The following is a 16,280-nucleotide window of genomic DNA, read 5'->3' as shown; positions in this document are numbered from 1 at the left end:
CCTATAACGTCCACGCTCACCGCTACACTGTCCACGCTCACCTTTACAATGTCCACGCTCACTCCTACACCATCCACGCTCACACCTACACCATCCACGCTCACCCCTACACCATCCACGCTCACTCCTACACCATCCACGCTCACCCCTACACTGTCCACGCTCACCCCTACCACATCCACGCTCACCCCCACCACATCCACTCTCACCCCTACACCATCCACGCTCACCACTACACCATCCATGCTTTCACCTATACCATCCACACTCACCTCTACACCGTCCATGCTCACTCATACAACATCCACTCTCACCCCAACACCATCCACGCTCACCTTTACAACATCCACTCTCACCCCTACACCATCCACGCTCACCCCTACAACATTCACGCTCACTCCTGCAACATCCACGCGCACCCCTGCAACATCAACGCTCACCTCGCCAACATCTACACTCACCCCAACACCATCCACGCCCACCCCAACCCCATTCACTCTCACTCCTACAACATCCACGCTCACTCCTACACCATCCATGCTCACCTTTAGAACCTCCACGCTCACCCCCTACACCATCTACGCTCACTCCTACACCATCCATGCTCACCTTTACAACCTCCACGCTCACCCCCTACACCATCTACGCTCACTCCTACATCATCCACGCTCACTCCTCCAACATCCACGCTCACCCTTACACCATCCACACTCACCCCTTCAACATCCACGCTCTCATACAAAATCCACGCTCACTCCTGCAACATCCACGCTCACCCCTACCACATCCACGCTCACCCTCCCCACATCCACTCTCACCCCTACACCATCCACGCTCACCCCTACAACATTCACGCTCACTCCTTCAACATCCACGCTCACCCCTGCAACATCAACGCTCACCCCGCCAACATCCACACTCACCCCAACACCATCCACGCCCACCCCAACCCCATTCACTCTCACCCCTACAACATCCACGCTCACTCCTACACCATCCATGCTCACCTTTACAACCTCCACGCTCACCCCTACACCATCCACGCTCACCCCTACAATAGCCACGCTCACCCCTACACCATCCACGCTCACCTCTACAACATCCACACTCACCCCTACACCATACACCCTCACCCTGACAACATCCACGCTCACCCCTACAACATCCAGCATCACCCCAACACCATCCACGCTCACCGCTACAACATGCACCCTCACGCCTACACCATCTACGCTCACTTCTACAACATCCACGCTCACCCCTACACCATCCACCCTCACCCCGACAACATCCACGCTCACCCCTACAACATCCACGTTCACCCCTACAACGTCCACGCTCACCGCTACACCGTCCACGCTCACCTTTATAATGTCCACGCTCACTCCTACACCATCCACGCTCACCCCTACACCATCCACGCTCACCCCTACACCATCCGCGCTCACCACTACACCATCCACGCTTTCCCCTATACCATCCACACATCTACACCATCCATGCTGACTCATACAACATCCACTCTCACCCCTACACCATCCACGCTCACCTTTACAACATCCACTCTCACCCCTACACCATCCACGCTCACTCCTGCAATATCCACGCTCACCCCTACACCATCCACGCTCACCTCTCCAACATCCATACTCACCCCGACACCATCCACTCTCACCCCGACACTATCCACTCTCACCCCGACACCATCCACTCTCACCCCAACACCATCCACGCCACACCCAACCCCATCCACTCTCACCCCTGCAACATCCACGCTCACTCCTACACCATCCACGCTCACCTTTACAACCTCCACGCTCACCTATACAACCTCCACGCTCACCCCCTACACCATCTACGCTCACTCCTGCAACATCCACGCTTACCCCTACAACATCCACGCTCACCCCTACACCATCCACGCTAACCCCTACACCATCCACGCTCACCCCTACACCATCGACGCTCACCCCTACACCATCCACGCTCACCCCTACAATAGCCACGCTCACCCCTACACCATGCACGCTCACCTCTACAACATCCACACTCACCCCTACACCATCCACCCTCACCCCGACAACATCCACGCTCACCCCTACAACATCCACCCTCACCCCAACACCATCCACGCTCACCGCTACAACATCCACCCTCACTCCTACACCATCTACGCTCACTTCTACAACATCCACGCTCACCCCTACACCATCCACCCTCACGCCTACAACATCCACGCTCACCCCTACAACATCCACGTTCTTCCCTACAACGTCCACGCTCACCGCTACACTGTCCACGCTCACCTTTACAATGTCCACGCTCACTCCTACACCATCCACGCTCACACCTACACCATCCACGCTCACCCCTACACCATCCACGCTCACTCCTACACCATCCACGCTCACCCCTACACTGTCCACGCTCACCCCTACCACATCCACGCTCACCCCCACCACATCCACTCTCACCCCTACACCATCCACGCTCACCACTACACCATCCATGCTTTCACCTATACCATCCGCACTCACCTCTACACCGTCCATGCTCACTCATACAACATCCACTCTCACCCCAACACCATCCACGCTCACCTTTACAACATCCACTCTCACCCCTACACCATCCACGCTCACCCCTACAACATTCACGCTCACTCCTGCAACATCCATGCGCACCCCTGCAACATCAACGCTCACCTCGCCAACATCTACACTCACCCCAACACCATCCACGCCCACCCCAACCCCATTCACTCTCACTCCTACAACATCCACGCTCACTCCTACACCATCCATGCTCACCTTTAGAACCTCCACGCTCACCCCCTACACCATCTACGCTCACTCCTACACCATCCATGCTCACCTTTACAACCTCCACGCTCACCCCCTACACCATCTACGCTCACTCCTACATCATCCACGCTCACTCCTCCAACATCCACGCTCACCCTTACACCATCCACACTCACCCCTTCAACATCCACGCTCTCATACAAAATCCACGCTCACTCCTGCAACATCCACGCTCACCCCTACCACATCCACGCTCACCCTCACCACATCCACTCTCACCCCTACACCATCCACGCTCACCCCTACAACATTCACGCTCACTCCTGCAACATCCACGCTCACCCCTGCAACATCAACGCTCACCCCGCCAACATCCACACTCACCCCAACACCATCCACGCCCACCCCAACCCCATTCACTCTCACCCCTACAACATCCACGCTCACTCCTACACCATCCATGCTCACCTTTACAACCTCCACGCTCACCCCTACACCATCCACGCTCACCCCTACAATAGCCACGCTCACCCCTACACCATCCACGCTCACCTCTACAACATCCACACTCACCCCTACACCATACACCCTCACCCTGACAACATCCACGCTCACCCCTACAACATCCAGCATCACCCCAACACCATCCACGCTCACCGCTACAACATGCACCCTCACTCCTACACCATCTACGCTCACTTCTACAACATCCACGCTCACCCCTACACATCCACCCTCACCCCGACAACATCCACGCTCACCCCTACAACATCCACGTTCACCCCTACAACTTCCACGCTCACCGCTACACCGTCCACGCTCACCTTTATAATGTCCACGCTCACTCCTACACCATCCACGCTCACCCCTACACCATCCACGCTCACCCCTACACCATCCGCGCTCACCACTACACCATCCACGCTTTCCCCTATACCATCCACACATCTACACCATCCATGCTCACTCATACAACATCGACTCTCACCCCTACACCATCCACGCTCACCTTTACAACATCCACTCTCACCCCTACACCATCCACGCTCACTCCTGCAATATCCACGCTCACCCCTACACCATCCACGCTCACCTCTCCAACATCCATACTCACCCCGACACCATCCACTCTCACCCCGACACTATCCACTCTCACCCTGACACCATCCACTCTCACCCCAACACCATCCACGCCACACCCAACCCCATCCACTCTCACCCCTGCAACATCCACGCTCACTCCTACACCATCCACGCTCACCTTTACAACCTCCACCCTCACCTTTACAACCTCCACGCTCACCCCCTACACCATCTACGCTCACTCCTGCAACATCCACGCTCACCCCTACAACATCCACGCTCACCCCTACACCATCCACGCTCACCCCTACACCATCCACGCTCACCCCTACACCATCCACGCTCACCCCTACAATAGCCACGCTCACCCCTACACCATGCACGCTCACCTCTACAACATCCACACTCACCCCTACACGATCCACCCTCACCCCGACAACATCCACGCTCACCCCTACAACATCCACCCTCACCACAACACCATCCACGCTCACCGCTACAACATCCACCCTCACTCCTACACCATCTACGCTCACTTCTACAACATCCACGCTCACCCCTACACCATCCACCCTCACGCCTACAACATCCACGCTCACCCCTACAACATCCACGTTCACCCCTACAACGTCTACGCTCACGGCTACACTGTCCACGCTCACCTTTACAATGTCCACGCTCACTCCTACACCATCTACGCTCACTCCTACACCATCCATGCTCACCTTTACAACCTCCACGCTCACCCCCTACACCATCTACGCTCACTCCTACATCATCCACGCTCACTCCTCCAACATCCACGCTCACCCTTACACCATCCACACTCACCCCTTCAACATCCACGCTCTCATACAAAATCCACGCTCACTCCTGCAACATCCACGCTCACCCCTACCACATCCACGCTCACCCTCACCACATCCACTCTCACCCCTACACCATCCACGCTCACCCCTACAACATTCACGCTCACTCCTGCAACATCCACGCTCACCCCTGCAACATCAACGCTCACCCCGCCAACATCCACACTCACCCCAACACCATCCACGCCCACCCCAACCCCATTCACTCTCACCCCTACAACATCCACGCTCACTCCTACACCATCCATGCTCACCTTTACAACCTCCACGCTCACCCCTACACCATCCACGCTCACCCCTACAATAGCCACGCTCACCCCTACACCATCCACGCTCACCTCTACAACATCCACACTCACTCCTACACCATACACCCTCACCCTGACAACATCCACGCTCACCCCTACAACATCCACCATCACCCCAACACCATCCACGCTCACCGCTACAACATGCACCCTCACTCCTACACCATCTACGCTCACTTCTACAACATCCACGCTCACCCCTACACCATCCACCCTCACCCCGACAACATCCACGCTCACCCCTACAACATCCACGTTCACCCCTACAACGTCCACGCTCACCGCTACACCGTCCACGCTCACCTTTATAATGTCCACGCTCACTCCTACACCATCCACGCTCACCCCTACACCATCCACGCTCACCCCTACACCATCCGCGCTCACCACTACACCATCCACGCTTTCCCCTATACCATCCACACATCTACACCATCCATGCTCACTCATACAACATCGACTCTCACCCCTACACCATCCACGCTCACCTTTACAACATCCACTCTCACCCCTACACCATCCACGCTCACTCCTGCAATATCCACGCTCACCCCTACACCATCCACGCTCACCTCTCCAACATCCATACTCACCCCGACACCATCCACTCTCACCCGGACACTATCCACTCTCACCCTGACACCATCCACTCTCACCCCAACACCATCCACGCCACACCCAACCCCATCCACTCTCACCCCTGCAACATCCACGCTCACTCCTACACCATCCACGCTCACCTTTACAACCTCCACCCTCACCTTTACAACCTCCACGCTCACCCCCTACACCATCTACGCTCACTCCTGCAACATCCACGCTCACCCCTACAACATCCACGCTCACCCCTACACCATCCACGCTCACCCCTACACCATCCACGCTCACCCCTACACCATCCACGCTCACCCCTACAATAGCCACGCTCACCCCTACACCATGCACGCTCACCTCTACAACATCCACACTCACCCCTACACGATCCACCCTCACCCCGACAACATCCACGCTCACCCCTACAACATCCACCCTCACCACAACACCATCCACGCTCACCGCTACAACATCCACCCTCACTCCTACACCATCTACGCTCACTTCTACAACATCCACGCTCACCCCTACACCATCCACCCTCACGCCTACAACATCCACGCTCACCCCTACAACATCCACGTTCACCCCTACAACGTCTACGCTCACGGCTACACTGTCCACGCTCACCTTTACAATGTCCACGCTCACTCCTACACCATCTACGCTCACTCCTACACCATCCATGCTCACCTTTACAACCTCCACGCTCACCCCCTACACCATCTACGCTCACTCCTACATCATCCACGCTCACTCCTCCAACATCCACGCTCACCCTTACACCATCCACACTCACCCCTTCAACATCCACGCTCTCATACAAAATCCACGCTCACTCCTGCAACATCCACGCTCACCCCTACCACATCCACGCTCACCCTCACCACATCCACTCTCACCCCTACACCATCCACGCTCACCCCTACAACATTCACGCTCACTCCTGCAACATCCACGCTCACCCCTGCAACATCAACGCTCACCCCGCCAACATCCACACTCACCCCAACACCATCCACGCCCACCCCAACCCCATTCACTCTCACCCCTACAACATCCACGCTCACTCCTACACCATCCATGCTCACCTTTACAACCTCCACGCTCACCCCTACACCATCCACGCTCACCCCTACAATAGCCACGCTCACCCCTACACCATCCACGCTCACCTCTACAACATCCACACTCACCCCTACACCATACACCCTCACCCTGACAACATCCACGCTCACCCCTACAACATCCAGCATCACCCCAACACCATGCACGCTCACCGCTACAACATGCACCCTCACTCCTACACCATCTACGCTCACTTCTACAACATCCACGCTCACCCCTACACCATCCACCCTCACCCCGACAACATCCACGCTCACCCCTACAACATCCACGTTCACCCCTACAACGTCCACGCTCACCGCTACACCGTCCACGCTCACCTTTATAATGTCCACGCTCACTCCTACACCATCCACGCTCACCCCTACAACATCCACGCTCACCCCTACACCATCCACGCTCACCACTACACCATCCACACTTTCCCCTATACCATCCACACATCTACACCATCCATGCTCACTCATACAACATCCACTCTCACCCCTACACCATCCACGCTCACCTTTACAACATCCACTCTCACCCCTACACCATCCACGCTCACTCCTGCAATATCCACGCTCACCCCTACACCATCCACGCTCACCTCTCCAACATCCATACTCACCCCGACACCATCCACTCTCACCCCGACACTATCCACTCTCACCCTGACACCATCCACTCTCACCCCAACACCATCCACGCCACACCCAACCCCATCCACTCTCACCCCTGCAACATCCACGCTCACTCCTACACCATCCACGCTCACCTTTACAACCTCCACCCTCACCTTTACAACCTCCACGCTCACCCCCTACACCATCTACGCTCACTCCTGCAACATCCACGCTCACCCCTACAACATCCACGCTCACCCCTACACCATCCACGCTCACCCCTACACCATCCACGCTCACCCCTACACCATCCACGCTCACCCCTACAATAGCCACGCTCACCCCTACACCATGCACGCTCACCTCTACAACATCCACACTCACCCCTACACCATCCACCCTCACCCCGACAACATCCACGCTCACCCCTACAACATCCACCCTCACCCCAACACCATCCACTCTCACCGCTACAACATCCACCCTCACTCCTACACCATCTACGCTCACTTCTACAACATCCACGCTCACCCCTACACCATCCACCCTCACGCCTACAACATCCACGCTCACCCCTACAACATCCACGTTCACCCCTACAACGTCTACGCTCACGGCTACACTGTCCACGCTCACCTTTACAATGTCCACGCTCACTCCTACACCATCCACGCTCACACCTACATCATCCACGCTCACCCCTACACCATCCACGCTCACTCCTACACCATCCACGCTCACCCCTACACTGTCCACGCTCACCCCTACCACATCCACGCTCACCCCCACCACATCCACTCTCACCCCTACACCATCCACGCTCACCACTACACCATCCATGCTTTCACCTATACCATCCACACTCACCTCTACACCGTCCATGCTCACTCATACAACATCCACTCTCACCCCAACACCATCCACGCTCACCTTTACAACATCCACTCTCACCCCTACACCATCCACGCTTACCCCTACAACATTCACGCTCACTCCTGCAACATCCACGCGCACCCCTGCAACATCAACACTCAATACTCGCCAACATCTACACTCACCCCAACACCATCCACGCCCACCCCAACCCCATTCACTCTCACTCCTACAACATCCACGCTCACTCCTACACCATCCATGCTCACCTTTAGAACCTCCACGCTCACCCCCTACACCATCTACGCTCACTCCTACACCATCCATTCTCACCTTTACAACCTCCACGCTCACCCCCTACACCATCTACGCTCACTCCTACATCATCCACGCTCACTCCTCCAACATCCACGCTCACCCTTACACCATCCACACTCACCCCTTCAACATCCACGCTCTCATACAAAATCCACGCTCACTCCTGCAACATCCACGCTCACCCCTACCACATCCACGCTCACCCCCACCACATCCACTCTCACCGCTACACCATCCACGCTCACCTTTACAACATCCACTCTCACCCCTACACCATCCACGCTCACCCCTACAACATCCACGCTCACTCCTGCAACATCCACGCTCACCCCTGCAACATCAACGCTCACCTCGCCAACATCCACACTCACCAGAACACCATCCACGCCCACCCCAACACCATCCACGCCCACCCCAACCCCATTCACTCTCACCCCTACAACATCCACGCTCACTCCTACACAATCCATGCTCACCTTTACAACCTCCACGCTCACCCCCTACACCATCTACGCTCACTCCTACATCATCCATGCTCACCTTTACACCATCCACGCTCACCCCTACATCATCCACGCTCACCCCTACCACATCCACGCTCACCCCCACCACATCCACTTTCACCCCTACACCATCCACGCTCACCACTACACCATCCATGCTTTCCCCTATACCATCCACACTCACCTCTACACCGTGCATGCTCACTCATACAACATCCACTCTCTCCGCTACACCATCCACACTCGCCTTTACAACATCCACTCTCACCCCTACACCATCCACGCTCACCCCTACAACATTCACGCTCACTCCTGCAACATCCACGCTCACCCCTGCAACATCAACGCTCACCCCGCCAACATCCACACTCACCCCAACACCATCCACGCCCACCCCAACCCCATTCACTCTCACCCCTACAACATCCACGCTCACTCCTACACCATCCATGCTCACCTTTACAACCTCCACGCTCACCCCCTACACCATCTACGCTCACGCCTACATCATCCATGCTCACCTTTACAACGTCCATGCTCACCCCTACACCATCCACGCTCACCCCTACACCATCCACGTTTTCTCCTACAACACTCACGCTCACTCCTGCAACATCCACGCTCACCCCTACAACATCCACGCTCACCCCTACACCATCCACGCTCACCACTACACCATCCACGCTTTCCCCTATACCATCCACACATCTACACCATCCATGCTCACTCATACAACATCCACTCTCACCCCTACACCATCCACGCTCACCTTTACAACATCCACTCTCACCCCTACACCATCCACGCTCACTCCTGCAATATCCACGCTCACCCCTACACCATCCACGCTCACCTCTCCAACATCCATACTCACCCCGACACCATCCACTCTCACCCCGACACTATCCACTCTCACCCTGACACCATCCACTCTCACCCCAACACCATCCACGCCACACCCAACCCCATCCACTCTCACCCCTGCAACATCCACGCTCACTCCTACACCATCCACGCTCACCTTTACAACCTCCACCCTCACCTTTACAACCTCCACGCTCACCCCCTACACCATCTACGCTCACTCCTGCAACATCCACGCTCACCCCTACAACATCCACGCTCACCCCTACACCATCCACGCTCACCCCTACACCATCCACGCTCACCCCTACACCATCCACGCTCACCCCTACAATAGCCACGCTCACCCCTACACCATGCACGCTCACCTCTACAACATCCACACTCACCCCTACACCATCCACCCTCACCCCGACAACATCCACGTTCACCCCTACAACATCCACCCTCACCCCAACACCATCCACGCTCACCGCTACAACATCCACCCTCACTCCTACACGATCTACGCTCACTTCTACAACATCCACGCTCACCCCTACACCATCCACCCTCACGCCTACAACATCCACGCTCACCCCTACAACATCCACGTTCACCCCTACAACGTCTACGCTCACGGCTACACTGTCCACGCTCACCTTTACAATGTCCACGCTCACTCCTACACCATCCACGCTCACACCTACATCATCCACGCTCACCCCTACACCATCCACGCTCACTCCTACACCATCCACGCTCACCCCTACACTGTCCACGCTCACCCCTACCACATCCACGCTCACCCCCACCACATCCACTCTCACCCCTACACCATCCACGCTCACCACTACACCATCCATGCTTTCACCTATACCATCCACACTCACCTCTACACCGTCCATGCTCACTCATACAACATCCACTCTCACCCCAACACCATCCACGCTCACCTTTACAACATCCACTCTCACCCCTACACCATCCACGCTTACCCCTACAACATTCACGCTCACTCCTGCAACATCCACGCGCACCCCTGCAACATCAACACTCAATACTCGCCAACATCTACACTCACCCCAACACCATCCACGCCCACCCCAACCCCATTCACTCTCACTCCTACAACATCCACGCTCACTCCTACACCATCCATGCTCACCTTTAGAACCTCCACGCTCACCCCCTACACCATCTACGCTCACTCCTACACCATCCATTCTCACCTTTACAACCTCCACGCTCACCCCCTACACCATCTACGCTCACTCCTACATCATCCACGCTCACTCCTCCAACATCCACGCTCACCCTTACACCATCCACACTCACCCCTTCAACATCCACGCTCTCATACAAAATCCACGCTCACTCCTGCAACATCCACGCTCACCCCTACCACATCCACGCTCACCCCCACCACATCCACTCTCACCGCTACACCATCCACGCTCACCTTTACAACATCCACTCTCACCCCTACACCATCCACGCTCACCCCTACAACATCCACGCTCACTCCTGCAACATCCACGCTCACCCCTGCAACATCAACGCTCACCTCGCCAACATCCACACTCACCCGACCACCATCCACGCCCACCCCAACACCATCCACGCCCACCCCAACCCCATTCACTCTCACCCCTACAACATCCACGCTCACTCCTACACAATCCATGCTCACCTTTACAACCTCCACGCTCACCCCCTACACCATCTACGCTCACTCCTACATCATCCATGCTCACCTTTACACCATCCACGCTCACCCCTACATCATCCACGCTCACCCCTACCACATCCACGCTCACCCCCACCACATCCACTTTCACCCCTACACCATCCACGCTCACCACTACACCATCCATGCTTTCCCCTATACCATCCACACTCACCTCTACACCGTACATGCTCACTCATACAACATCCACTCTCACCGCTACACCATCCACGCTCGCCTTTACAACATCCACTCTCACCCCTACACCATCCACGCTCACCCCTACAACATTCACGCTCACTCCTGCAACATCCACGCTCACCCCTGCAACATCAACGCTCACCCCGCCAACATCCACACTCACCCCAACACCATCCACGCCCACCCCAACCCCATTCACTCTCACCCCTACAACATCCACGCTCACTCCTACACCATCCATGCTCACCTTTACAACCTCCACGCTCACCCCCTACACCATCTACGCTCACGCCTACATCATCCATGCTCACCTTTACAACGTCCATGCTCACCCCTACACCATCCACGCTCACCCCTACACCATCCACGTTTTCTCCTACAACACTCACGCTCACTCCTGCAACATCCACGCTCACCCCTACACCATCCACGCTCACCCCTACAATAGTCACGCTCACCCCTACAATAGTCACGCTCACCTCTACACCATCCACGCTCACCCCTACAACATCCACGCTCACTCCTGCAACATCCACGCTCACCCCTACACTATCCACGCTCACCTCTCCAACATCCATACTCACCCCGACACCATCCACTCTCACCCCGACACCATCCACTCTCACCCCAACACCATCCACTCTCACCCCAACACCTTCCAGGCCACACCCAACCCCATCCACTCTCACCCCTACAACATCCACGCTCACTCCTACACCATCCACGCTCACCTTTACAACCTCCACGCTCACCTTTACAACCTCCACGCTCACCCCTACACCATCTACGCTCACTCCTGCAACATCCACTCTCACCCCTACAACATCCACGCTCACCCCTACACCATCCACGCTCACCCCTGCACCATCCACGCTCACTCCTACACCATCCACGCTCACACCTTCACCATCCAAGCTCACCCCTGCACCATCCACGCTCACCCCTACAATAGCCACACTCACCCCTACACCATCCACGCTCACCTCTACAACATCCACACTCACCCCTACACCATCCACCCTCACCCCGACAACATCAACGCTCACCCCTACACCATCCACGCTCACCTCTCCAACATCCATACTCACCCCGACACCATCCACTCTCACCGCTACACCATCCACTCTCACCCCCCACACCATCCACGCCCACCCCAACCCCAACCACTCTCACCCCTACAACATCCACGCTCACTCCTACACCATCCACGCTCACCTTTACAACCTCCACGCTCACCTTTACAACCTCCACGCTCACCCCCTACACCATCTACGCTCACTCCTGCAACATCCACTCTCACCCCTACAACATCCACGCTCACTCCTACACCAGCCACACTCACACCTTCACCAGCCACGCTCATACCTTCACCATCCAAGCTCACCCCTACACCATGCACGCTCACCTCTACAACATCCACACTCACCCCTACACCATCGACCCTCACCCCGACAACATCCACGCTCACCCCTACAACATCCACCCTCACCCCAACACCATCCACGCTCACCGCTACAACATCCACCCTCACTCCTACACCATCTACGCTCACTTCTACAACATCCACGCTCACCCCTACACCATCCATGCTCACTCCTACACCATCCACGCTCACCCCTACACTGTCCACGCTCACCCCTACCACATCCACGCTCACCCCCACCACATCCACTCTCACCCCTACACCATCCACGCTCACCACTACACCATCCATGCTTTCCCCTATACCATCCACACTCACCTCTACACCGTCCATGCTCACTCATACAACATCCATTCTCACCCCAACACCATCCATGCTCACCTTTACAACATCCACTCTCACCCCTACACCATCCACGCTCACCCCTACAACATTCACGCTCACTCCTGCAACATCCACGCGCACCCCTGCAACATCAACGCTCACCTCGCCACCATCTACACTCACCCCAATACCATCTACGCCCACCCCAACCCCATTCACTCTCACCCCTACAACATCCACGCTCACTCCTACACCATCCATGCTCACCTTTACAACCTCCACGCTCACCCCCTACACCATCTACGCTCACTCCTACATCATCCACGGTCACTCCTCCAACATCCACGCTCACCCTTACACCATCCACACTCACCCCTTCAACATCCACGCTCTCTCATACAAAATCCACGCTCACTCCTGCAACATCCACGCTCACCCCTACCACATCCACGCTCACCCCCACCACATCCACTCTCACCCCTACACCATCCACGCTCACCACAACACCATCCATGCTTTCCCCTATACCATCCACACTCACCTCTACACCGTGCATGCTCACTCATACAACATCCACTCTCACCGCTACACCATCCACTCTCACCTTTACAACATCCACTCTCACCCCTACACCATCCACGCTCACCCCTACAACATTCACGCTCACTCCTGCAACATCCACGCGCACCCCTGCAACATCAACGCTCACCTCGCCACCATCTACACTCACCCCAATACCATCTACGCCCACCCCAACCCCATTCACTCTCACCCCTACAACATCCACGCTCACTCCTACACCATCCATGCTCACCTTTACAACCTCCACGCTCACCCCCTACACCATCTACGCTCACTCCTACATCATCCACGGTCACTCCTCCAACATCCACGCTCACCCTTACACCATCCACACTCACCCCTTCAACATCCACGCTCTCTCATACAAAATCCACGCTCACTCCTGCAACATCCACGCTCACCCCTACCACATCCACGCTCACCCCCACCACATCCACTCTCACCCCTACACCATCCACGCTCACCACAACACCATCCATGCTTTCCCCTATACCATCCACACTCACCTCTACACCGTGCATGCTCACTCATACAACATCCACTCTCACCGCTACACCATCCACTCTCACCTTTACAACATCCACTCTCACCCCTACACCATCCACGCTCACCCCTACAACATCCACGCTCACTCCTGCAACATCCACGCTCACCCCTGCAACATCAACGCTCACCTCGCCAACATCCACACTCACCCCAACACCATCCACGCCCACCCCAACACCATCCACGCCCACCCCAACCCCATTCACTCTCACCCCTACAACATCCACGCTCACTCCTACACCATCCATGCTCACCTTTACAACCTCCACGCTCACCCCCTACACCATCTACGCTCACTCCTACATCATCCATGCTCACCTTTACAACGTTCATGCTCACCCCTACATCATCCACGCTCACCCCTACACCATCCACGTTTTCTCCTACACCACTCACGCTCACTCCTGCAACATCCACGCTCACCCCTACACCATCCACATTCACCCCTTCAACATCCACGCTCTCTCATACAAAATCCACGCTCACTCCTGCAACATCCACGCTCACCCCTACACCATCCACGCTCACCCCCATAATAGTCACGCTCACCCCTACACCATTCACGCTCACCTCTACAACATCCACGCTCACCTCTACACCATCCACGCTCACCACTACACCATCCACGCTTTCCCCTATACCATCCACACATCTACACCGTCCATGCTCACTCATACAACATCCACTCTCACCCCCACACCATCCAGGCTCACCTTTACAACATCTACTCTCACCCCTACTCCATCCACGCTCACCCCTACAACATCCACGCTCACTCCTGCAACATCCACGCTCACCCCTACACCATCCACGCTCACCTCTGCAACATCCAGTCTCACCCCGACACCATCCACTCTCACCCCAACACCATCCACTCTCACCCCAACACCATCCACTCTCACCCCAACACCATCCACGCCACACCCAACCCCATCCATTCTCACCCCTACAACATCCACGCTCACTCCTACACCATCCACGCTCACCTTTACAACCTCCACGCTCACCTTTACAACCTCCACGCTCACCCCTGCAACATCTACGCTCACCTCGCCAACATCCACACTCACTCCTACAACATCCACGCTCACCTCTACACCATCCACGCTCACCCCTACACCATTCACTCTCACCCCTACAACATCCACGCTCACTCCTACACCATCCATGCTCACCTTTACAACCTCCACGCTCACCCCCTACACCATCTACGCTCACTCCTACATCATCCATGCTCACCTTTACAACGTTCATGCTCACCCCAACACCATCCACGCCACACCCAACCCCATCCATTCTCACCCCTACAACATCCACGCTCACTCCTACACCATCCACGCTCACCTTTACAACCTCCACACTCACCTTTACAACCTCCACGCTCACCCCCTACACCATCTACGCTCACTCCTGCAACATCCACTCTCACCCCTACAACATCCACGCTCACCTCTACACCATCCACGCTCACCCCTACACCATCCACGCTCACTCCTACACCATCCACGCTCACACCTTCACCATCCAAGCTCACCCCTACACCATCC

Source organism: Petromyzon marinus, chromosome 23, assembly GCF_048934315.1.
Source record: "Petromyzon marinus isolate PM22_M1 ecotype Great Lakes invasive population chromosome 23, UKy_Petmar_22M1.pri1.0, whole genome shotgun sequence".
Classification (NCBI taxonomy): Eukaryota; Metazoa; Chordata; class Hyperoartia; order Petromyzontiformes; family Petromyzontidae; genus Petromyzon; species Petromyzon marinus.
Note: the sequence above shows the minus strand (reverse complement) of the source record.